Source organism: Apis mellifera, linkage group LG5 (genome assembly GCF_003254395.2).
Source record: "Apis mellifera strain DH4 linkage group LG5, Amel_HAv3.1, whole genome shotgun sequence".
NCBI lineage: Eukaryota > Metazoa > Arthropoda > Insecta > Hymenoptera > Apidae > Apis > Apis mellifera.
Genome location: NC_037642.1, coordinates 4456385 through 4482773, shown reverse-complemented (window position 1 = coordinate 4482773; position 26389 = coordinate 4456385). Strand labels below are relative to the sequence as shown.

General features: G+C 34.0%; 1 protein-coding gene and 1 long non-coding RNA gene across 5 annotated transcripts in view; one reads left to right on the top strand and one right to left on the bottom strand.

The window, feature by feature from the left end:
• The window catches only part of LOC408824 (immunoglobulin-like and fibronectin type III domain containing 14), a 416641-nt gene that overhangs the window by 226521 nt on the left and 163731 nt on the right, over positions 1-26389 (top strand). The window lies entirely within an intron of this gene.
• LOC113218794 lies at positions 19621-26328 on the bottom strand. Its single transcript, XR_003304712.1, has 5 exons — positions 25459-26328; positions 25248-25379; positions 24820-24965; positions 20321-22888; positions 19621-20189 (listed from the first exon to the last, which is right to left on the bottom strand). It is a non-coding gene; the product is annotated as an uncharacterized LOC113218794 (long non-coding RNA).

Below are 26389 nucleotides of genomic sequence, written 5' to 3'. Positions count from 1 at the left end.
AAAATTTTTTTGAATAACTTTTAAATACTTTTAAATACTTATTTATGAAAAATAAATCAGGAATGGATTTACAACTATTTATTTTAGCTGATTTTTATTTGTTTCATATATTGCAAAATTTCTCTCAATGAGAAGAAATTATCAATATTTTTTCATAGAAAGCGTGAATGGACTTGTACTAATTTTATATTAAAATATACAATATTTGTGATGCATTGATATATTAAAAAATAGGACAACTACTTTGAGAACAATGCCAAATTAATATTCTTTTTAAAAACTATTGGATGAATAGTACAAATATAGTACAATATTTTTGAATTAAGTATGAAATATGTATTTTTACTGTTACCAAAATTGACAAAGATAATTGATAAACTATATGTCAAAATTGAAGGATGGTCACTTGCTACTTTGAATTTTCCTGATATTAGATACTAAATGAGTTTCGGAAAGCCGATGTCACAAGGTTTACAGCAAACTATCTCTGCATAGGTGGTGCTTAGAGATTATACGATATACTCTGGATCGTCATTCACAAAGCGCCATTTACTGTAGCTACGAAATACTATATGTACTTCCGGAAAATCGAAGCTGCTAGATCGTGATATTACATAGTAGTTTATGGTGTAAACTTATACTCTCATAGGAAAGTGATTTAAATTTTTTTAGCAATATCAAAATTCAAAGATTATTTATTTTTTCTTTGAATTTGAAAATTTATTCCAAATTAGATAATATTATTATGCGTAAAAGTAACAATTAAATTCATTTGGTTTATTTTTCAATTGAAAATTTTAAAATAAATAAAAAGATTTATTGATAAATCATTTTCAGAGAAATTTCACTTTTCTTTATATAAAAATCGTATCATTGATCAAGCATATGATATTTTTTTCTATTTTATTCTATTTCTTTAAAATTCTAGAATAGAATAGGAAAGAAATGTAATTTTTGTCAATTAACAGAACAGTTTTCTGTTATTTATTTTATTGTTTCGTGAAACTTTCACAATTTCTACTATCTATATTCAATCTTTTTTTTTTAATTTCTCTTTTTTCACTCTAATAAGTTTCAGGCCACCGCCGGTTTTAATCAACTGCATCCAACCTATCGCGTGATTATTCGTAACACAGAATCGCAGAGTTTCCGGTCTGTGCAATCAACGTAGCGCAGATCTAGTGTGAAATTAAGCGGGGGAGGGGGACGGGGGAGAGAGAGGGTTTACGATTATTAACGTGACTGAACGTACATTCCCCCGAATACTCTTGCGGACCAGGGTTCACAAATCAGTGATCCAAGACGTATTCTCGAAACTCATTCTTTATTCCAAAAGTTTTTCAATCTTTCCAACGAGTAACATTTTTTGATATTATACTTTGTGAAAAAATTTTAGATACGATGATTTTTTATTTATAATAAAAATAATTTTAATTTATTCACTCAGAATAAATTATGAGAAAGATAATAATCATTCCTTTATCTTGATTTCTGATATTTTCAATAAGATCGTAAGTGCTTAGATTTCAATTTTTTGACAAATTTCAATTAGGAATGACATGTACGATATAAAATGTGTAGTATTATTAGTCAATACGATTTGTTGCACAGGATTTTTCTCACTTTGTAAAATCATAAATTGAACGAGCATCGAGAAAATAGCGTGGCGTAAAAATTAACCAATAAAAATTTCGATAATTAAAAATAAAACATCAAATGTGTGCAAATATTTTTCATCGCGCGATATGAATATGTCACAAACGCCTTTCCAACTCAATTATCGATTAATGAATTTCGCAACGGATAATTCCACCTGATTCTCTCATATATCGATCTCCCATTTATTCTTGCAGAATATCGAATCATATCTCGATAGCTTTGCATTATCAAATTATCCGAGCAGATATATATATATATATAGAGTCGCAAGATGTATTTTAATTGCAAAATTACATACAATATTTTTAAACACGATAAATTTTTCTACAAATATTTTCTCTTCGATTCACTCAAATTACGCGTTTAATTACATAGATTTCAAATAATTTACCGATCGATATAACATTTTCGACTTTCGTTATTAATCAATTCCTTGATTTAAATCTTTCAACAATGTCCAAGTATCCAAGTCCATTGCAAAATCGATGATACATGCATTAGGATACTCGTAGAGGAAAGTGCATAAACCGCATCAAAAGCGTTCTGCATCATATTGCAACGAATAACGATGCAAACTTTCGACAATTCCAAGTTCTCTGTCTTTCAACTCCCTTCATTGTTTCCCTTCTATGGATCATCTGCGGCGAGATTAACGACCCCAATGAAAGCGTATCGTATATTTTAAAAGGTCAAATCGATTCTACCGTGTTCTTTCGACGGTTCAGTTTGTTGGAGGAGCAACAACGTTATCTCCTCTCCAACGGATAAATAGAAACTGATCGAAAGGGGTGAACAAAGGGTTAAACATTCATGAACGATGAATCGGTCATTACGGTCGGATATGAAGTTTCCATATTGACAAAAGGGAATGGTTAACGAAAGTATTTGTTGCTTTGTACGGTTTGACGAGAAAAAAATATTTTTTTCTTTTTTTTTTCGATACGTAGAGGACTATAATCCGTTTTATGGATTATGCGGCGGTTTCTCTGCTCGGCTCGATAATGAAAGGTATTTGTGATCGTTTCTATCTGTTTTTATTATTTCATCTTTCCTTTCGATGATATTCCTTTGTTGCAATTATTGATAGAATTTTTTTTTCGTTAAATATGGATCCTTTAATTACGTATTATTAGAAGATTTCTTTTTCAAAGATAGAAATACATTCGATTGTAGAGAAGTGTTATAATTAAGTATCTTTTTATTAATAGCTTGTTAAATTCGAAATTTAAATACACAGATTTTATTATTAAAAAATTAAATGTTGAAATTACTCGAATGCATTTTTTCAAACTCGATACCTCTTCATACAAAATCTCTCTTCCCCGAAGTTTCGTCGAAGTTTCAAGATTTTTTCCAAGGAGCAAAATCAATCCCCTTTCACGAGGGTGAAAGGATAAATTACACCAGGCTAAATTGCGCTATAATGCAACAGCTTGGTTTAGAAAATACCGCGCTATAAATTTCCAGATCCGATACGCGAAATTTCAACGCGGGGAATGCCGCCGGAAATGCGTTTTGTAAATCATCCCCCGGTGCCGTTCGTTCGCTGTTTAATTTGTTACGGGGACGCCGGATGCTCGCGAGTCGATAAAGCATTCGATGAAGAAGAGAGAGAGGGAGAGCTTTCGATTCTCGAATTGGACGAAAAATTACGGGGGAAGGGGTTGAGCAGAGATAAAGGGAAGAAGTATGGGATGCTGGGAACGCATTTGGGGGCTGCTTGGCGCGAACTCGGCTTCTGGAACGCTTCTGAATCGGTCGAGGGATGAAATTCACTTTTGATATTAAATTTTCCTGACATCGAATTACCGTTTTTCCAGATTTTCCCCCGATTTTTTTTTTTTTTTATATATTTTTCTCAACATCTGGAATTGAAAAAGATTGGATTGGTATTTCACAAACTTACAAGTAAATTGTAGGAAATTTTATAATAATAATGTTTATTGAATATTATTTTTACCAATTGCAAAGAAGCAAATCGAATTAAAGTATATTTCAATTCGATTTAATAATTGAAAGTTTAATATAATTTGTGGATAAATTGGATACAATCAATATTCTTACAATTAAAAGATATGATTGTAAAATCAAAAACAAATATATTTTTAATTAATGATTAAATGCAATATAGATGAATATTGATATCCAGTTTACCAATACACTAATATTTTTCCACTTAATATTCCTCCTTCCATCTCTAAACAATTCTTCCAAATTAAGAATATATCTCGCATATTATTTTTTCCCTTCCTAATATCCAAAGAAGAAAAATCTCTCGCGGATACTTGACGAGCTTTTTCCCCCGATTAATATCGGGAAAGCGGTGAAAAGTCGACAGGGAAGTTAAACAACCCTCCCTCGATCCTCGATCACGCAGCGGATCAAACACAGAATCAACAGAGAGATCCCAGCAACGACACACTGTCCGCCCACCCTCTCGAACCCTCTCGATCTCCCGGGTCGATTAATGACAAAACTTGAAAATCGGTCGATCGGCCGCGATCTTGTGCCTGCCGTTGACACCCTGTCATCGGCCGTCGCGCGAAATTTATTAAATCGCTTTCTGATCGCGCGTCACACGACGAGGCGCCGAAGCGCCAAGTGTGCTCTCCCGCGCGTCATATAACTCAACCGCGCCGACTTTTCCACCCCCTCGCAATCCTCGCCCTTTCCACGCCTGTTATCTATCCCCCGACCGTTCCCTTTTCTCCTCTCCTCCACGATCCTCCTCTCCGTCCTTTCGTTTTTAGAATATCGAGTTAACTTTAACCACGTTAATTTACCGATGGACGATGTCGAGGCGAGGTTCAGATAGGGGGATGAAATTTCTGCTTGCGGCCATTGTCGAAGAGGATGAAAAGAAAAACATGAAAAGAGTTATTAATATTAATTCTCGTGCAATGAAGAATTTATCCACGTTTCTTGATTGAAAATACGAAACTTCTATTACTATAAGATATTGAAATTCGCACGGAGAAGAAAGATTCTGCCTTTCTTCCTTAAACATCATCGTGGATGAAGCGTGAAATCGAGTCAATTTTCGGGATTGTAACGCAGTTGTGCACGATATCGGCCGCTCTTTTGTTCTCGTCCAATGTCCATCAATCAACGTTGAAAGTAAATAAAGGGAAATTAATGATATTATGAGCGTCATCGATAGCACTAACGAAATGTTGAGAGAAAAGGGTGCCTCTAATATGATAGTAAGAGTAACGAAGTCGCTCGCTTTCTTCTCTCTCTCTCCTTTTTTTAAATTAATTTTCAAAAGAAGAAGATTATAGAAAGGTATTTCCAAATATATATATATATATATATATTATTTTCGTGGCGTTAACGATATTGGAATTGAAAATTGGGAAATAGTGTGTCGTTGGTGCACAATAAAGGTTTCTTCGAAAGCAGTTTGGTTTCCGGTAATTGAGAAACGTTTGACGAGAGAAAATTGGCGATGAAGTTAGTTAAAAATCAATTGGCCACGTGGTTACCTTTGAATGGTATTGTGTGCGTTTGCACATGTATACACATTCTTCTCTGCTTTGATGATTTTCAGCGAGAGGTTTATACGCTCGAGTTTGAGTTTGTTGCCGGTAAAGGGAATGGCAAGGTGGAATAAATAAATTTGAGAGAGGAGGAAGCGAAAGACTGGAGATGAAATCGTAGTTGAAAATGGAGGAGGGGTTGTTCTAACGTTGGCCTTGAACGATCGATCGATTTTCGTTTCCTTGTTATCCTTGTCCTCGTCCTTTTTCTGTACAATTTTGCTTTTGCAAAGATTTTTTTAAAGAGACGGTGGATTATTTTGCCAATTATAATAAAAGAAAATCGTGAAAAAAGAAAAATATAAAAATTTAACGCGGTATGAAAAATCGAAGGGATTTTCAATTTTTGTGGATTGATTTTTAACGAGTACAAAAAAATAATAGTAAAACGTGCCAGGAAATTCGTAATGAACGCGCTCTGTTGGTAAAATTTATACTCAAAAATCAAATATCTGGAAATACCTTTTCTTTCGTTTTTTAATATATTTTAACACATTGAATGAGGATGACGTGAGAATTTCCTATGGCATAAACGCGTCATAAAAACTTTTCCAAGAAATGTGTGAAAAATGAAAAAAGCGTCCCTCCATATCCGGCTTTCCTTTCTACATACACGTTCAATATAAGTGTTACCAAGTGTCATGTTGTGCATATCAATTTTGAATTTCGTTCGCATTTTTCGCTATTCATTCCTTATCGAAAATCAGCACCCGTCATTGGACAACTTTCGACAAGTTTCCAACCGTGCAAATATTTAATATATCTACGACTCGGATAGTGGGTCAATACTGATCCGGATTGGCTATTTTTTTTGGCCAACGATTTTACGAGAAATTTATTAAAAAATTCATGACGTATATACGTGCCATAGAATAAAAAAAATTCTCACAATCCGCGAATATTAAATGCTTATAAATATCGAAACAATTTTTTTCACTGCATCTACATCTCCAATTAAAATTGTTCCATCGTTGAATAGTTATTAACCAAAAATATCCAAAAAAAAGGAGAGAGAAAGAGAGAGAGGGAGAAAAATAGGATGATAAATAAAGGGGCTTAGGAAAAATAACAATAAGGTTGTTAATGAGGGGGTTGAATGGAATGCAATAACGTTGAAGTTGGGCGGAAAATAAGAAAAGTTAGCAACCGTGGATGAGATCAGGATAATAAGGAAGCTAACGAAGTTAGCCGGAGCGTCGTTAAGGCGACGATCTGCTATTAAAATCCCATCACTGACGTTAAGGATATTTTTAAGGGAAATGATAGCCAGTTTTTTCGACAGCCTTCACCGGATACCACTGGATTCTGAAAGATGGTGCGCGAAATTCTTCGCGTTGGCTTGGTATAATTGATGAGGTTAGGGGGAATAATAATGATTACGGCGGCGGGCAGAAGGGGGGGGGGCAACGTGAAACGTGGACGTGAATGGATAATTAAAATCTCGATATGCTCGTATTGCTTTGGTAATTGGACGTTTTATTGACTGACGAGATGTAATGCCACGTGAAACTCATACGTCCAGTTTGCTCGTTAGTTTTTCGAGATTGTAATTAATTCTCTCCTTTATTTTAAATTGAGAAATATGATAGCTTTCAGCGATCTTAAAAATAAATAAAAAGTGGATCGATCGTAGTTGAAATATTTTTTTCGATTTCGATAAAAATTTATAAATATATTCTTGTATTTGAGATACAATAAATATTCGATGTGATATGAATGATAATAGACAATCTTTGTTGTCATAAAGAAATCATCTTGGATAATATGTTCTTTTGATGGGGAAGAAAATTTGTATTTATTTAATGATAAAATGAAAAAAAAATGATAAAGAAAAGATTTTTATGTCGTAAGAGACACTTGAAAGGAGGAGAAAATCTAGAAATCTGATATTGAAATGCAAATCTATCATAAATCTCTCAAACGTGTCACCAAGGACCAGCTCCACATCACATGCAAGCTCTCTTACTTTTGATTTACGCTCTCAAGTAACTAAACGGTGCTCATTGAATTACTTTCCCAATAATTAGTTCTCTAACTTTCGCCAACTCATGCATCATTTCGATTTCATTAATTTCAACAATCCTAATCCTACGATCCAAAATCATATGTAACCAATTGATTCTAGAAAAATATTTTTTTTTAAGTAATTTTCTAACAGTTCTCTTAATACAAATACATAAATGAGACTGTTCGAGATAAATATAGATTATTTGAATTTTTTTCCATTTCATTATTCGTTTATTTAGCTGTGTATTTACATTCATAATTTCTTTACTTTTTTAATACTCGTTCGTCCTGAACAATTTTAATAACATTCTCAGCGTATTTATGGAAAATATTCACTTTCTTACATTTAGAAATAAACCCAAAGAACGAATCTTTTTTTTTTTTTTTTTTTCCATAAAAAGAATTACCGTTTATTTCCGAGAAAATTAAATGTAAATATATTAAACGTATGTCGTGCATTGATTTCAAAGAGTATTTCTATATACACACACGTATATGTAGATTTCTATAAAACAACGAAGAATAGAGTTTTCTATATAGTTTCGAGGCAAAAGATTTAGTACACGTGGAACCCTGAGGCATTAAAGCTTTATCCTGTTTCTCAAAGAAGGAGGTCAGTGGTAAAAAGTATACGTTTAACCCTGGAAAAACAATTTGACGATGAAATATATTACGTTAATGTAAATGTGCAAGTTAAATCCTAAAACTTTGGACTAGGTTAAAAGATGGAATTGCATAATTAATTGAAGGGAAGAGTTACTTGTATCTTCTTATGCTAATTACACTTTGACAGATTTGCATAATATGAAGGATTTTAATTTTTTTGCAAACGAAGCGAAATTCTAAAGACAAATTTTTCACCGCGCTTGCTTATTAATCCTAAATTTGAATATTCACCGAAAATGTTGATACGTTCACAATAAAAGTTTCTTTATAATGTATTTCATAAACAGAGTTTGAAATAAACTTTGTTAATTAAAATAATTATTTAAATATATCAAAATATCACATTCTCTACGATACTCGAAATAGTACAAGTCCATTTTCTTTTACAAAAATGAATTTTGTTTCTAATTTTTAAGGAAATTGTATTATTGCCATCATGTATGAATTTCATCTGAATTTTTTATTAAACTTAAACAAAATCAATTATTATTATTAACGTCTAATTATTCAGCATTAAAGTGAACAGTGAAACGATTATTGTACACAATATCCAATAAATAAATTTTTATAATACATAATTTTCCAAAAATTCCTTTGAGTTATTTTACACAAATTTATCAGGAATAATTCCTGTCGAAAAATATATAATCAACGTTCGAACGTAAAATGAAAGGAAAACAATTCCCATAAAAAAAAAAAAAGTAAGAAAAATATCACACGCCAGATCGACATCAAAATCGCATTTTATCAAAAATACGATATATCAAGGAAAAGTTCATCCACGCGTCTGGTGGAAACACGACGACCCTCTCTCCGCATTATCTCCAAGATTATCTCTCCTCTCGGAGGCAGGGTGCAGGACTTAGAAATTATTCGCCAGTTTGAAAGAGCGCGGAGTACATTCTCAAAAGAAGAAGATCCACACGAGAGATCCGTTTCTCGCTTCCTGCAAACGATCCAACCCCCTCCCCTCCCCCTTTCCTCGAGCACCAACGGTATAAAGAAGAGAAAACAGGCCGCTTACATCGTTCTTAATACACGTATCTATGACGCGAGCCCCGTGTTACGTGAACAGAGTCGAGGGGGCGACTTTCTTCCGTCGCGAAAAACCGGGTTGAGAGGAGCTCAAGAGGGTTGTATCCCGTGTATCCTGTACAAAGGTCGGGAAAGGAGGTAAACCGGAGAGGAGAAGAAGAAAAAGGAGGACAGGGCGAGGAAACGTGGAGAAAGGGAAATTGACGTGGCGGCAAGTGGATGAAGTTGAAGAGACAAAGATGAGATGGTGGAAGAAGGCGTAATTATGCAAGGGATGATATTAAAAACAGAAGGATAAATATAAATAAAGAGAAAAAGAATGGAGAAATGTACAGAATAATCTTCAGCTAATTCGAAACGAAAGATTGAAGGAAAAATAAAGAGACGAACGATTTAAAGAAACCAAGAACAACGAGAAGAAGGAAGACGAGGGATGTAGGGGATAAAAGGGTGGATAAGAAAGGGATGGAGAGTAAAATAAATTGCTCACGGCATCTGGTGGTAACTGGGAAAGTTATCACATGTGCCGCCTTCTCATCGCCAGCCACGTACCCTTGCCGAATTCCTTTCGTCGTTTCCCAACTTTTCTCCCGCTCGTACCTTCTTCCGCTTGACACCGGTCACGGAGAAGGGTCTCTCGAGTACGGGACAAATCTTGCCTTCGATGGGGAGGAGCCGTTCGATGAAGGGGGGGGAAGAATAACCGTGGCCACCGTGGGGAGAAACTCTCTGGTCGTGATTTCACCGAGAACAAGATTCGGTTTGCAACAATGTGTCTTTCTTGAGAGGGTAGAGGATGCCTGTTTGCAAAGATTACGATGGGAGAGAAAGATGGAAAAATCAACCCTTTCTCGTTATCGTACACTATTTTCAATTCTTTATTTTGACTCGGTTGTTTTCCGTTTCTTCTTTTATCAACGAAAGAAATCTTCAACAGAAATTTATTATTATTAGATTTATTCCAGATCTAAATAATTTAAACTTGGAGTAATGAAATTATTTCTAAATCTATTGATAAATGTATTAACAAATAATTGTTTCAGTTAATAAATAACAGATCTATCGTAATATTTGGAATATTCTTATACATTCTTCCCTCAAAAAAATTGCACGATAGAATCGATGATTAAAGCGGCAATTTAAATCCGTCTCCTTTCTTCCACGCTTCTTCACAATCTCCTTTTTTGCCTCGCTTCGAGGCAAGGTGGTAAAGTATAGGAGATTGGTGAACTCCTCTTTCGTTGGAGGAACGCTCTATTCCAAGGGAGAAGAAAGTTTCAGGTTTTTTCCACGCCTCCACGTATCGATAGAAATGATTTATGAATTTGATATTTCTTTTTTTTTCTTCCTTTCTTCCTTTCCACCCTCGCTCCGCACTGTATTTTTCTTGCGTGGGAAGAGGCTTTAAGCGAATATACAGGCACGAAGATGAATGAAAGCTATGGAGAAAGTTGGAAGCGTTAAGGATAATGGATAAGCGATGGATTAATGAATCGATCGTTGGCGAGCTTCTTTGGCGAGGTTTGTTTTAGAAAATTGATCCTCCTCCCCTCCTCTCTCGTTTTTCTTTTGAAAATGAGTTGACAAGGATCGCGAAGGGATTTTCGTGGATTTAGATGTTTGCCTTGTTACTGGAAAATGAAATTGGATTTTTTTTGGATTATTAACTTTCGAAAGTTGTTGAAAAGGATAGGATTCCAGATTTTTTTCCTGTCCAAAGGGAAATAGATATAAAGTTTAAATTTTTAATCTCTTCACGATTGATAAATAAATGTAATTTATTCTCTGTGAGAAATAAATACATTTATCTTTACAAGATATTGTAATTTTTAAATCCGTCAGGGATCAAGAGAAAATAAAAAAAGTAAAAGTTAGAAACTAGCGTTAAGAAGAGAGAAGAATTATTATGATAATCCTTGTAATTTTCTCTGTTTTAGGTAAGTTTGAAAGTAAAATGCTCCGTCTGCAGTAACCTCGGAGTGTGTAAGTAATAAAACTTGTAAGTAAAAAAATATTAAATTTTTAAATATTTCTCCGAGAGAACTGGATACACATACGATGAAGATGTTGAAAAGGGGATAAGTGTGTAACTCGTAATGACGAGAGAGAGTGATATTTTCTCTGAAATCATTAGAAGCTTGGCTAGGTTGAAGGCACAGTAACATTATTTCTCTTTGGTACTATGCTCATTCTGAAATTCGTGCAACTATGCCGCTCACAAACACAGGCATAATACGTACACACCAGATCAAAAACGGTGCGCGGTATGAATATAAAAATATGAATATGAGAATGAATAGAGACAAAAATTTAAAATGTTATAGCTCTGCCCATTACGAGATGTACCGTACCGTAGCATGAAAAATTACGCCCATTATATTCATTTATAAATTTTATAACGCTCGCCGTGATGTTATTGTTTCATCTTCTTTATACTTTTCATTATCAGTATCAGCGATGTGATAAATGTATTAAACATATTAAATGCGACGTTATCTGGTATCTTGCTTCTTCTTTTAACATTAATTCTTATTTCACGCCGTTCCGGATTTCAATTTTTATATTCTGTTTGGCGAAAAGAAGATAACGAGAGATATAAAAAAAATATTTTTCATATCTATACAATTTTAACATAATTTTTTTTCCTCTTAAATTTTTCTTTTTCGTTCCTTTTTCCAAATCAATACTCTCCGTTCTATTATGGTTGCTTCTTTTCCTCAAATGTTCTCATTTTCATCATCTTTCGAAATTGTAAAAAATTACGAATCCTTTCCTTTATATTTTCAATTTTTATCGTTAATCAGGATCTAGAATCGGTCGAACAGTCTCAAAACACTTTTATTCCCGAATAAATGTCTGAGAAATCTAATAAAAGTCGCTGACAGTAACGAAAATTCCAGATGTTCCCGTAAATTCGACTCTCGTAAAATAATCATCGATATTCGAGGTCGGCCTCCCTTTCGCTCTTTTACGATCAGATTATGTCCAGGGATCAAGTTGGGTCTTTACACGCGTGTCGATCGTCCATCGTCAGTCAACAGAGATTTGTCCGGGTTTGTCAGTCCATTCGTGGGGGTTTATGATTAATGGGCGCCGTGAAAATTTCATATTATCGTCAAATGGACGACATTAATTGTAACAAATCTCCGAGTAGATTTTGTGCGCTGTTGTATTCAAAAGTGTTACACCACACTTTCTATCCTATAACGAAAAGTTCGAAGAAAATTATATATTTTGAATTGTATTTTTTTTCCAGCAAATATATTTTAATATTATATTTCATAATGTTAATTGATTTATCCTTCCCTTTTTCTTTTCTTTTTTTCTCTGGAGTGTTGGAAACTTTTTAATATTATTTTTAATATAATCGTACATCAAAAATCGATATCCTTAAATTTATAAAATTAATTGAAATGCAGAAAAGAGACCAATTTAAAGTCGCTATCCTCTTCTAAATTAAACGGAATAACTTTTCTCTCGTTCACCAAATTGTTTTTAAATCTTATACCTCTTCTTCTAACCCTCTCCTAACATCCGATTCACTGTATTAAAAATCCAAGAATCAGAATAAAATAATCTTTCAAATTTCTTTTCACTATTCTCTCCAAGCGGATGTCAAGAATATCGACTTTTGAATTTCGAGGACTCGATTCGCAAATCGATCGAAATTTCACTTGAACTCGTAGCATCGAGTTTCGTGCTCGTTTATTTTTATTTCCACCCCTCTCTCCTTGTTTTACATAATTTTATCGAACATAATCGATCGTTCTCATGTCGAGTCTTAATGTTCGAACAACGAAGTTCGATGGAGAGAGAATTGCTGAAGGTTGGTTCGGTTTGCTTAATTTATGCATGGGTATTATTATTAAGAAATAGAAGAATAGTTGAAATATATTGGCGAGAGTTGATTTTATCGCATTTTTATCGAGTATATTTTTATTTGTATGCTGCAAAGACATGAGATTAAAATTTGTAGTTGCATGATGAATTGTTAATTTTTACTGGCATGTAGAAATGTTAGAAATGCACGTTTTGTATCAATTGCTTCGAATAATTTCGAGATATCTTTGTTTGTATCAGCAGTAGAATTGTTTTGTTGCAGAAAGTATCGGAGAAGTACTTGGAATGTACTAAGAATTTCGTGAATGATTGTATACAAATACGTTTTGGGATAAGAAGATTAAAGTCTTCGAAGTTTTGAAGAAAGTGGACTGGAAACTTAAGATATAACGTGTCTGATTAAATTTTTGAAAAATAACAATTTCTTTTATAAAGTATTATTAAGGAAGATTTACCTTAATTGAATTAATCTTAATTCAAGTACACTGGAATTTTTCTCCTGGAATAATTAATAAAAAGAAATAAGGCAAAGTTTTGAAATTTAAATCTTATTGATAGAAAGAAAAACTTAGACTCCTCCTTTGATGAACCTATAAAAAGATAGAAAATTAATAATTCAGCTTCTCATTAAGAATAACGAAAGAAATATACTCACTTTCAGACTTCTAAACCGTTACTTTCTCCTTACATAAAAGAGAATTTTTTTCCAATTGACTTCCTGTCCATCCATTCCTCTCAGAGATTCTTCCATAAATGTATATCACTCGAAGCTAAAATTAAATTAGTTCTCTATATATATATTCTTCATCTTTGTAAAGGATCATATTATTTCAAAGAAAATTTCAGGATGAAGATTTTATTTATTCATTTAAATATAACATAATAACTAAAACAATAACTAAAACACTAAAGAATAAATTATCCAATATTTATTAATTCTAAAATGTCTAATATCTTCATTCGACATTTCATTTACCTTATTAAAAGTATTTTTATCATACAATCACAAATAGAAATAGCTCTCGGCAAAACTTTCACATCTAACCTCTTTCTCCTTAATATAAATCCTTTCTTCCCAAAGAAAGCGTTAAAAAAGAAGGTGGAACCGGCTTGGCCAGAATCGTGGCGAGAGTAGTTAGCCGCTCTAAGTGTCATAATTTCGGTTCGGTCGAAAGGGGCGGACGTGATTACAGATTTATCGACTTAATTTTTCCCCGTCTCGTTTTCCCCCGGCCATCGTCGAAAGTCGGTGCCACGTTTGTCCGGCCATCGGCGGAACGAACAAACGAGCCAGTTTCGAGGGGAGGGGAGTTGTTCTCGAATCGATGCTCTTAAAAGGAGCGCGGATTGACGTACCGGATGTCGAGTTTCCTCGGAAAGAGCACGCGCTACCCCCCCGTGTTTTAAACGGTCCAACGGGTGGTCGTTCCCCCGGAACGAGGGGATGGCAGGGGAGAGGAATGGCGGGTATAAGAAGGTCTTGGGGGGGGGGCGGGTTGGAGAGGGATGAACGGACGTATTGAGAATTGGGATGGTCCAAGATTTACTGTGAAAAACTAGGAAAGAAGTGAGGAAGGGAAAATTTTCTTCCCCTTCGTCTGGTTAATGAAATATTTTTGTAGTTATTTTGATGGTCGAACGAGGGGGGAGGGTATTCTATCGATGGAAAAATAAGTTTAAATTGGATTAAATTAGAGCGGGGATGAAAATGGATTAATTAAAGTTGGAGAAGTTGAACAATTGTTCTCGAGGATTTGAAACAAGGATTGTTAGAATCCTAGGTTTTTATGAATTATTGTGGCATACCGAGTTCGTGGAATGGGTGGAACGAAGAAAAAGAAATTTGAGAACGAAGAGGAAATTTTGTTCATACGATCTGATTGAATATTTTTATTCAATTTATTTTTATGTGGGACATGGATTTAAAATTGAATGTAAGTAGATTTTTAGAGTTGGATAAGGTGAGAGATTGTAAATGAAAAGTAGGTGTGAATCGAGGAATTAGAAGGATGAAGATTATAGGGATGGATTTTTAGAGTGGAAGTGCTCGAGTAGATGAAAAGTAGATTTGTAGAACAAGAAGATTATAGGAACAGATTTTTGAAGTACTTTATAATACCTTTAAAATAATATAATTTTATCCTGATGAATCAGGGAACCATGGCTAGTAGAAAAATAAATTTTGCCAGCGATTCTAATCATTTTAAATAATGTGTTTTATCTATTAAGAACATCTTATGTATAATAAATTGCTTAGAATTACACGTAAAGCAATACAATCTGCTTCATCGCTTTCTTTCCGACTGCATGTAATAATATAAATCGTGGCAAATATTTTTTTTCTTGTTCCCTGTTCAACAGTATTACACGACGAACATAAATAATCAAAATCTCGTGATACACGTAACCAAATAACAAGAAATATACTTCAAATTTCGAAGAAAAATTCTCAAATTTTCAAAGCGAGCCAAACCAACAACGAAACGAGATCAGTAGGAACCAAGTTACAAAGGAATCCTCATAAAAAAACTCATCCCTATATCTAGCCTAAGACAACCCTAAGAAAACTCTAAGATGGCAACATGATGCACTTGCATGCAAATTCGTACAAAGCCCTTAACAAAGCCGAAGATGCGGCAAACCGAAAGATAACGAGCGGCAAAGAGAAAAAGAACGGAACATATTTCGAGAAGAAAATGGTAGCGAAAGTAGAATTTCTTAGAAGGAGAGATAGAAGATATTTACATGGAAACGCATATGTGGTTAAAGCTCCAGATATATGCATTCGTTGCAATTCTTCACCCGATGACTGTGCATTGAAATCCATTTTAACTATTTTCTTTTTGCATTTCCACAAATGAAAGTATCTATGCACTTGATATTCCTTTCACAATGATATTCTTATTCAACTTTTAGATAATCTAGTCACCATGTCTCCATCTTTCATTTATTTCTCTAAACAGAAACATACGTTAAATATTAATACATATATATTAGTGTTATCATCAAAAAAAAGATAAGGAATAGATAAGAGGATAATTTAAGGAGGATAATCTCGTGTTTCTTCTTAAATTTTGTTTACAAATGTCTAAGTATGAAAAAAGTATTTACAGGAAAAAGAGAAAGATATATAAATACATACATCAGGCGCCACAAATCGTACTTGAGACGCCATCTAGTAGCGAAATCTCATTAACGACAGCCTAGAATTCCTTAAGAATTGATGTTTCTCGCAAATGTGAAGGAGAGAGAGTCCATTGATTCTTTTCATCCGACTTGGCTGTCCATTTCCATCCTCATGAGACCTCGTAAGAAACCTTTCAAGATTATAGAACTCTTTTTTTTTCCCCTTTCTCTTTCTCTCTCTCTCTCTCTTTCTCCCTTGTCGTGACAAGCCGCGAACATTAATTTCGCCCTCACCCCGGGCCAGGATTTAGTTTTCGCGGTTTCACTCGGGATAATTCTCGCGTTCCTCGCGATTGATGCGCCCCAGAAGATGCTTCTCCATCCCTCTTTTACCACCTCTTTATCTCTGTTCCCCCCCTGTTCGGCGAAACCGTGGCGCGACCCTTTTTGCCAACTTTTCCCCGGATCCCTCTTTGTTCCACACCCGGCAAAAAGCCTCTCAGGAGTATGAAGCTGACTTTTTCACGGACGAGAGCCACGTATTAATTCTACTTTCCGCGATGGAACGCTGCGAACGTCGATGAGGCTGGAATTTTTTTTTTCTCTCTCTCACCACGAACAATTCGTCGACCTTCCAAGGTTTCTCAGTCGGAGGAACACTCGACTTCGTTCGTCTGTGCCGTCTGATTCCATAAAAGCGATTATAAAGAAGTTCAAATATAGGTCTGATGGATGGATTTTTGGGTCAAGTTTCGTTATCGTTTGGATAACAACAAAAAGTTATTCCCTGGAACGGAAATTAAAAGTAAAAGTCAACGAGGATGAATAAAGATGAATAATTTCAGAATGAGAGAATTGAAATCTTCATATTAGGGGATTAATATTTCATCCACGACGTAGCTTGACACGCGATCCAAGAACTTCGATCAACATCGAGGAATTAATTCAATTCTCGATCCGGCCGAAAATTTTCCAGCCGGGATGGATAGATAGTTAAAATGCGGGGGTGGAGGGAACGAAACAACGAAGTCCGTGAAATAAACGTCGAAATACGGAGTAGTCGGTGCGGAGGCCGCGGGAACGCATAAATCTGTTTAAAGCCTTTTCGAAGCTTGGTTCGAAAGTTGGAAGGGGATGGAGATTCTGGCCCCCGTAACTCGCGTAAATTTCCATCGATTCGTAAATCTCGGAAATTAAGCGCGACAAAGCGAGCCTGTTACAAATACTAAAAGTGCTCCACCCCTTTGTTCGATCCTCCAGAGGATCTGAGAGACTTATTCCAGTTCGACCGTGCTTGTTTTCCACGTCGAGTTCCGCGCTCGTAAATACGGAGAGAAGAACTTTCCACGTTCTTTATCCATTCCCTTTGCACGTGTAATAAAAAAAAAAGGAAGAAGAAGACTGGATCGACGACTGACCAGTTAATTTTCTGATCTAAAATGGATTTTACGTAGCAGGTTTTACGATTCATTAAGGATAAATTTTTTTTTTCTTCTTTTACGCGATAAAATAAACGATTCTTCTTTCGTTCAGTGATGATTTCCGCTTGTTGCGAGTCATTTCCAGTTTTTTCTCGTCTCAATTCTATGGAGCGTGCATCGAATCTGGTTTGAGAAACTGGTTTCGACGAGGAAAAGAGATAAATCGTTTTGACGAGAGATTTATTTTAATCGAAGCAAGTTTTAATTGTTTCTTTCAACGTGTAATGATTATTTTTTTTTTCTTTTATATTATAACTTGGATATGAGAAATATTCAATGAACGTGGTAAGAATATAACGTGGGTCTCAATAAAATTCTGATGATATTGCTGATGAAATTCTCATGTGAAATATAAACTGTCAAATTGAAACTGAACTTGAATTACTTGTCAAACTTATACTCGTATATGTTTCTTCTAGAGTTGGTTGTAGTAGTAGTAGTTGTAAAATCTTGTGATAAAGTCTGTCAAGGGATCTTGAAGATCTGTAAATTATATTATATTTCCATTAATATTAAATTTTATTTCTACGTTTAAAATATTTTCGAAAAGATATTAAAAGATCACAGATCCTAAAATCCTTTTCTCTCAACATCTAAATTTTCCACAAATACCAATACTTGAAAAAGTTCACACAACTTGGAGAGCATATCGAGCCACCCTTTCCTCGTCTCTCTTTTTTTACTCTCCTCGTATCGACTGACATAATTCACGGTAAACAAACGGTTTCCTCGCGCTTGTCACGCGAGGAAAGCGCCATTGTATGTCCTCCTCAACTTTCATGTTCTTTTTCAATCGACGAAAAAAAAAAAAAAAAGAAAGACCTCCCTTTCTCATACTCGTTCACCCTTGGAATTGAAAGCTTCTCAGCCGATAAATAACTAGAGAGCACGTTAATTTCAACCCTTGTAGACTGGTTCTGGTCATTAAGCGAGGTGATGCGCGACATACAAGCATTTTTTGCCACGTACAAAACTTTACTGGCTTTTTTTGCACTTTGTTCATTCCCTCTTTTCATCCTGTCACCCCTTTATGTCATTCTAGTTCGTCGTTGTTTCCGATTTCTGTCTACTTTCTCCCTTGATTCATCTTTTTACTCTCTTATATTCTTTTTTTTATTATTGTTGTTTTCTGATATCTTGATTTATCTTTCTTTCTTTTTTTTTCTATTTTTATTATTTTCAAATTTTGCTATAGATTGTACATAAAGGGTTGGGTCTCGTTGATGCAAAAGATTACTTTAAGTGAAGTTTCCAAATTGTGTTTGCAGTAGTAAATGAATGTTGATATTATAGACAAAGCATTGAGAATCTTGATATCTGAAAATTTAAATTCAAATTTAAAATCATATTTGTGAATTTGAAATTAAAATTGAAAGGTAATTAATTAATTTTTGATATCTAATATGTCGAAAAATTTTAAAATTAAAAAAAAAACGTGCAATTGAAATATATAGATTAAAATTTTGAAAATATTTAATAATATTTAAAATTAAAAATTTCTTTTATAAAATCAGATAATATCTTTTCTACTAATTTAACCTGGTGCTGTGCCTAGTCTCTGCTGGGAAACAGTCGTATGATATGCAAAAATTATTTATATATTTTATTAAATTATCTGCACGAGTACACATAAACATATATATGTCAAATAACTTCGTTTATTAAATTTTATTCATAAGAGAGAGATTCTCCCTTTCTCGAAAATTATACGTCGCAAAATATATTATATTATATACTCATATTATACATTACTTTACATTTTAAAATTAATTTTGTTTAATAATAACGTATGTCAGATAATTTTAAATAAAAACAGAATATAGCAGACAAACTTGACATTTGTCATGATATATTTCAGAAATTTTTAAATTTATGTTTCAAATCCATCTACCTACAATATTTTTCAATTATTATATAAATTAAATCCTAAGAGAAACATCTTGGAATGAGAATTATTTGAATAATTTTTTAAAAAAATTTGTTTTACTTGATTATTAATTTTACTTTCTGAACGATGCACTTGTAAAAATTCATTTAATCAAATCTCATTTAGACAGATATTTCATCTTTTTAAAATGTGAAAATAAGCAAATTTGTTAACCAAACAACTCACTAACTAACTCACAATGTATATAATCCTACAATTTTCTTCAGTGAGTTAACCCAATCTATTATTATATCACAAAAGCAAAAATTCTCTCTGTATCTTACCAACCTGAAAATATTTTTATTCATAAAGTTAATAATAACCGGCTTTTTTTTTTCAATCTGTCGACAAAATTGATTAAAACCTTTTTTGAAAAAACGGTGATCGAGCCAATTATCAATTCATTCTCCTGATTAACGATAATTTCGTTAATTAGAGACGGGCGTGGATGTAAGGATGGAATAATTAACACGGAACGAAACGATATCCGTCATGTTTGCGGAAAGCCAAACACGATACGAAAAATAACGAATTACATTGTGCATCGCTGAATCCAATTTATACTTCTCTTTCGTGCAAACTCTCCTTCCTTCCTTTTTTGCATAGCATAACAGGTCATTGTTATCGTGTATGCACTAATTAACAAGCAACCTTTTGTCCAAATGTTCAAACAGTTTATTCTTTCGATCGATAAAAGATTATATATATATTCCATAATCGAAAAGCAATGATGAATTTTTGTAATATATCCATGTTTTAATAATCCACATATTTCGCCAGATGACACTGTATTGCATATCTCTCAACGAGTCCCAGTTCCTTCGACTGGTATCTAAATTCCATCTTGTTTGTTCTATTCGAGCAGTCAGACAGAGGCTTGATTCACACGAGCCGGAAGAGGCTTTCTTGCTGAAATTTTTACGAGCTCTGAGCATCAAGATTCACAGCAGGACAAACGTTTTTCGCGAGTGTCACGCGAAAAGCGCCATTCATCTCGAGCTTTGTTTTCAACCCTCGTACTCTCCTCGATGACAACCTACCCCCTTCTCCGTCCGATCCGATGGCGCCATGAAAAATCCGCCACGGGTACAGATTCTTCACCTTCGACCGATTTCATTTCTCATCGTTAACGTTATCTCTATCTCTTGGTCGCTTCTTGTTGGAAATGAAGCTTGGAAAAATGAGTAGGTTACTTGCTTAATTTTTCGTCAGAAAAGTTCTCAACAACTGATCAAGTTGGTTTTTATTTTATTATTCTTGAATAGAAAAATGTATAAATATATAATGATATCGTGACAAGTTTTAAAATTTGATCGACGACAAAAGAATTTTTAATCTTCACGAGACTGTTTAATATGAATGATCAATTATTGCTGTATGAATTCGTACGAAAGAATTTGAAAATAAAATTTTTAATTACCTCTTTTTCTCATCCTTGTTATCATCAAAGTTTCGAGAGGGGAATTAATTTAATATACATTAATGGTGAATAAGATCGAATAATTTGATCTTCTCTTGTTCCAAATTTTCTTTCTAAAAAATCTAGAGATTGCAAATAGATACGATGCGAAAGAAATTTTGAAGAAAAAACTTACTCGGCAACAAAATACAAATACACGTCGCTGACGAAGGAAAAGAATCGTGAAATTCATCAGAATGATATTTCAGCATGATTCGCAAAACCGTAAGCGTTCTGAAGTATTGTTCGCGGGTGTTATTGATTTCCGGGTCGCAAAAACCGATTCACTGGATACACAAATGGCGTCCAATCGAAGACAGAAGCCGGAATCGAGCAGTGATTGATGATGCATTGGCGCGAACAGAATCACCCTGGATAAATTCGAATTTTTCACGTCTCACGCACTAAGTGAACCACCCACCTATTGTGAGAGAGGGATCATCGAATAAATTTTTATCCGGGAAGATTATTATGAGAATAAAACTTGAAGAATGATTTTAAAAGATTATCAGAAATTTTCACAGACAGATCTTTGCCATTCTTTATGTTTATCTCTGTTCTTCTCCTTTCTTGTTTTCATTTTCTTCTTGTGTTTCCTTCTTGTTCCTTCTATTTTCGTGAATATTTAATTAAATTTAATTCCTTTGGTTTGTTCCAATTTGTAATTTCCATAATTTCATGATCGTTTTCTTTGTTATTTCTTATTTTATTTAGATATTTTATTCTTTCACTCAAAAATTGTTTAAAATTAATTGATCCACTGGAAAGTTCGTTTACAGCTTTTCATAATCGGATTGCTCTTTATCCATGGGGAGGAAACAATTTTTTATTCTGAAAACAAAAGAGCTAAGAATTAACAAATCCTTCTATTTAAAATTATGAAATAAAAATTTATTCTTGCTGTAGAATCATGACAAAATGTCCATATTCATCATTTTAATTCGTCAATGATGGAAAACAATTTTTCTCTACAGCATAATTCATCGAAATAATAATCAATCCTATTTGTATTTATCAAACGTAATTTCAATTCTCAGAATTCAATTATACCAACGATCTTATCGATCAGCTTCAATTATTATCGTTGCATTATTCCATACCAACCGAAGTGAAAATAGTTTCTCCTTTTCCCGATCCCCATTACTTGGAAACTTGAAGACGGAACAAAGAAAGAAGAGGTTGGATGTATTTTTGACGGTAGAGTGACCGTCTCAAGGAAATTGACAGTTTCGGCCACGGTGGCCGCCAGTTCTGAATAGTTCTCCGCGCGAAACCGCACAACGAATACCGACACGGTTACGATCACTGCATCAGTTCCCTAGAAATGTACTTCCGGCACGTCCTTCCGGTTAATCGGACAGTTTCGGAATTCGTTCCAAATAGTTGTCGAAGAGTTTCGCGGGTCACGACTACCGGTGACCGAACGGATTTTCCAAAATCGAAAATGGCGAATGTGTCGCCCTCTCCCTGTTCGAGTACATTCGAATTCGAGCTTCGTTTCAACGATTATGATGATTCTCGAGGCTGATGGATCAACGATATTCCAATACAGTGTATTCAAATTTTCACGTGAAAAATCGAAGTCATTTTATCTCAATTTTCTATAAACTTGATAATACACGGGGCGAAAATTTGGAAAAAATCATCATTTGTAAATTTTATAACTTCCATTATAAGATCGATGTGAAAATTGATTGATTAATTGACAAGTGATATATGATTCGTAATTATGCATTTCAATCGCATCACACGTCAAATCGAATGAAATCGCGATGAAACACGACGAGACATCGCTAAAAAGAACTAAAATTACAATTTTAAATATGCTCGTCCATCGATTGGAAAATCACTCGTCATGAAAAACAGCGTTAAAATCGTGTGGAATTCGAGGTAGTGATGAAAGCGGTGGTTGCACAACTAAGCTCGATGGAAAACGATGCGCAAATATTCGCGCAAATCGATCAACGTGTCGTTTTTAATTGGCCAGGATTGGTATGTGCCTCCTCGTTTCCACATTACGTGGATCATCAATAAACCTCGATTTGAACGCGGCACTCTCATTTCTATGGCTGCATGCATTTGACGTCTGTCGCCATTTGGGTTTGGATGTTACCAGTCGATCTTGTTCCTTTCATTTCGAGAATTTTCACTGAAAAATAATTATATAAAATGATTACAATTAGAAATAGAATATAATTAGATTTCTCTTCCTTCCTTTTTAAATTATACGTCCAATTTTAATTATAATTTTGTAAGGAAGAGAAACTGAATGTTATCTTTTAATTAAATTGAATTTCAATATTGTTTCTCTTTTTTAATTGCAAGCAATTTAAAATATTTGTATGATGTAATGTATATATATTATACTAGGACAAATAATAAATATATTATTTTCCTAAATTATTAATTTATATTATTTTAAATAAAGAATAACTGGGCATTAATTGTTTTCAGAATCATTTTTCATTAAACCGTTCTTCCGAATCTATTTACTCGAAAGAAATTGCATTAATTATTATCGTGTATTATTCGACGATGAACAGCGTCGTGTTTTTATACGATAGATATTGCAGAAGGCTGTATTCATAAATGATTCAAGCAATTTTCATTTTGTTTTTATAATTGCCACTGAATATTTTATCTGCCCTTCGCTGATGTTGTTACAAACCGTTGTTAAAGAAACGATATCCAACCGGTCTATCGATCATAACACGTTGAAAGATAAATTAACCGTAAAATAACTTGTTAAAAAAATTACTGTCAATTATCGTTATACATTATTAATGACAATGGATGAATTATTACGGGGAAAAATATTGCTTTCGATTAAAAAAATTTTAATTGAACGATCGGTTTATAAATTTTATTGGCCGAGAGAAAATTGTTAATAATCAAAAATATCTTGAAAATATTGGAAAATTGGAGAAATTTTATTTTGACCAGAGACCAAATAGCATTGTATTTCCACATTTCGACTATTTTTTTTATCATTATGTCGTTATTTATCCGCCTCGTTTAGGATTGTTCCACTTAAACTTCTAAGTTAAATTCGTCCAATTTAAAAACTCTTTACTTCCGGTCGATTAATTTACGACTTTTCCCTCTCCAAGTATACCAAGAGCTTTTATTACATCCCACTATCTGTCTCTATTTCCTTCCAATCTACTTCCAACTGTATTACTTAGGATAATTCTTGTCGTTGGCTCCGTTTCAGACTGATTTAATCGCACCACTCCTCGTTTAAGTTTGAATCGACCATTCGTTTCACTCGAAAACATTCTATTTTGACCACTTTGGGATTTTTCTTGTTCTTTATTTACGACCATTTCTCACTTATATTTTTTAGTTCAATTCATTCATTGATTTTTACAAATATCCCATTTTTCTTCTATTCCTATATAAATATATGTATTTTGCATCGTAAAATTTTAAAATTCTTTAGTAGAAATTTCATGGAAAGCTATCTTTATTTTAAACAATTAATTGATAAATCATCAATTGACTAGAACTATTAATTTTTTTATTAATAATATTCTTCATATGTATTAATCTTTATTCGATATATACTTGATAATTATTTTGTATATTTCATTAAATATCCTTTACTTAGGAACACGTATAATATTGATTTCTTCTTCCTTAAAGTAATTAATAATCGATACGACATAATAATGCACAATTTCCTTCGTCAATTTTCCTTTACTCCATCTAACACACTATTCACGATCGCTCAACCATGACTGATCCACGCCCATCCCTCTTTCAAAATTCACCAATCTCCTATATCATTCCTTTCCATCGTTACTACACATTTGCCGCATAGAAAATCTTTAGAAAATTATTTGCACCTGGAAATAACCGGAATCTGGCGCCAGTAGCCGCATGCTATAATTTCTCAGCGTCAGATCGGCTGATTAGTCGACCAGCAAAAAATGGACATACCGAACGAAACCGTTCGAAATTGGCGATCAAAGTTTTAATTTTTTACCAGGTGGACGTGAAACAGCCTTGCGTTTCTAACGTTTCTAACGAGACGCGAGAGATCGTTCCTTCGAGTAATTATGCCGGAAAAAACATTACCTGCATACCTGTTCGAGATGGCGAAAAATATAAGGCGTGTCGAGACAAATATTCTCCGGCGAGCGATAATATGAAATTAATGTCCAAAGTAGCTGCACGCATTAACCGTTTCCCGTTCTTTATGCTGATTTTATCTCTTATTTTATCTGAAATGAAACGAGAATTTTACCAAGATTAATTGATAATTGTAATCGATGTGATCGATCAGTTGTTTGACGTGAATAAAATGATGAATTAGACGGATCGATTGATTCGATGAACTTGAGTGAAAGAAATGGGATTCGAAAGTTGTATACCAACCAGTATATCAGTGAATTTTTATATTCTTATCATGAATCCACATTTCTATTTCGAAAAATTCATTATTAACTTATAACCATAACTTACTAACTTATTAACCATATGCAACGAACAATTTTTTCACTCACATCAATTTCTTCATTTTACGTTTCACTCAATCTTCTATCCTCTCCTCTCTTATTCTTCTAATTTTCATTTCCCAGTTCATCGCATCCACATTTCCTCCAACTCATTTCAAAGCACGTAGGGCCACCAGTCCCCTAATTTTTAAGAAGAAAATTAGCTGCAACTTACGAGCTCGCCTAATCTCACCATTCCACTAGCTTCCCGTACACTAACCTAATTCGTAGGCGTGCCACCCTATCCTGAAACCTGTCGTAACTTACAAACAATTTTATCCCTCGCCCTATCGTGCATCTCTCCACCATTCTCATTCACATACATACATATATACATTCATCTCTCTCACGATTGTTTCCCTTCTCCTTCTCCTTTCCAAGTTTTCTTCCTTCTGGAGGGGGGTGGATGGAAACGAAATTGCCTGCAATTCATGACAACTTGTCGGGCTTCTTCTTACGGCCGCGATACCGGAAGCGAAGGTGGATATTTTTATACAGTCGTTCCGCCCACGAAAATAAATGCGGATTCATGGATCATTTCGGTGAGTGGGTTTTTGGAAAATTTTCGAGCTTTAATGTGCGCTCTACTATCCGGTGATAAATGTTGCCTCCAAGCATATTGGAGGGGGAAATGTACGGTGAATGGGGAGGGGGGGAATTTTTCTGTACACGATGAAAATTTGTAGCCACTTTCAAGCGGGGATTTTTGGACAATCGGGATTGAGAAATTGCGGTTCCTGGGCGGAGAAGGGATTTTTAGAGATGGTGGAGTCGAGGCGGTTCAGAAGTTCGTGACTCGAATTATCGAACTTCGAACTATGCATTCGAGGAGAGATTTGGAATCGAATGGAATAGATAGAGATGAATTAATTTCTTCGCTAAGAATTTACGTATTGCTGATTCTTGTATCAATTTGTTTTTTAGATTAACTTTTGGAAGGTTTTACGTAGATTTATGAAAAGATCTTCAATTCAGATAAATAATAATTGTTCTATTCCAAGTATATTCTTCTCCATATACCAATATAATAATTAATACTTATCATTCAAACGAGAAATTCTTTCCAAATTTTCTATTCCCTTTCCAAATAAGATAAATCTAAAAATAAAACGAATTACTAAATCATTGATCAATTATTAAATTACTTAAAA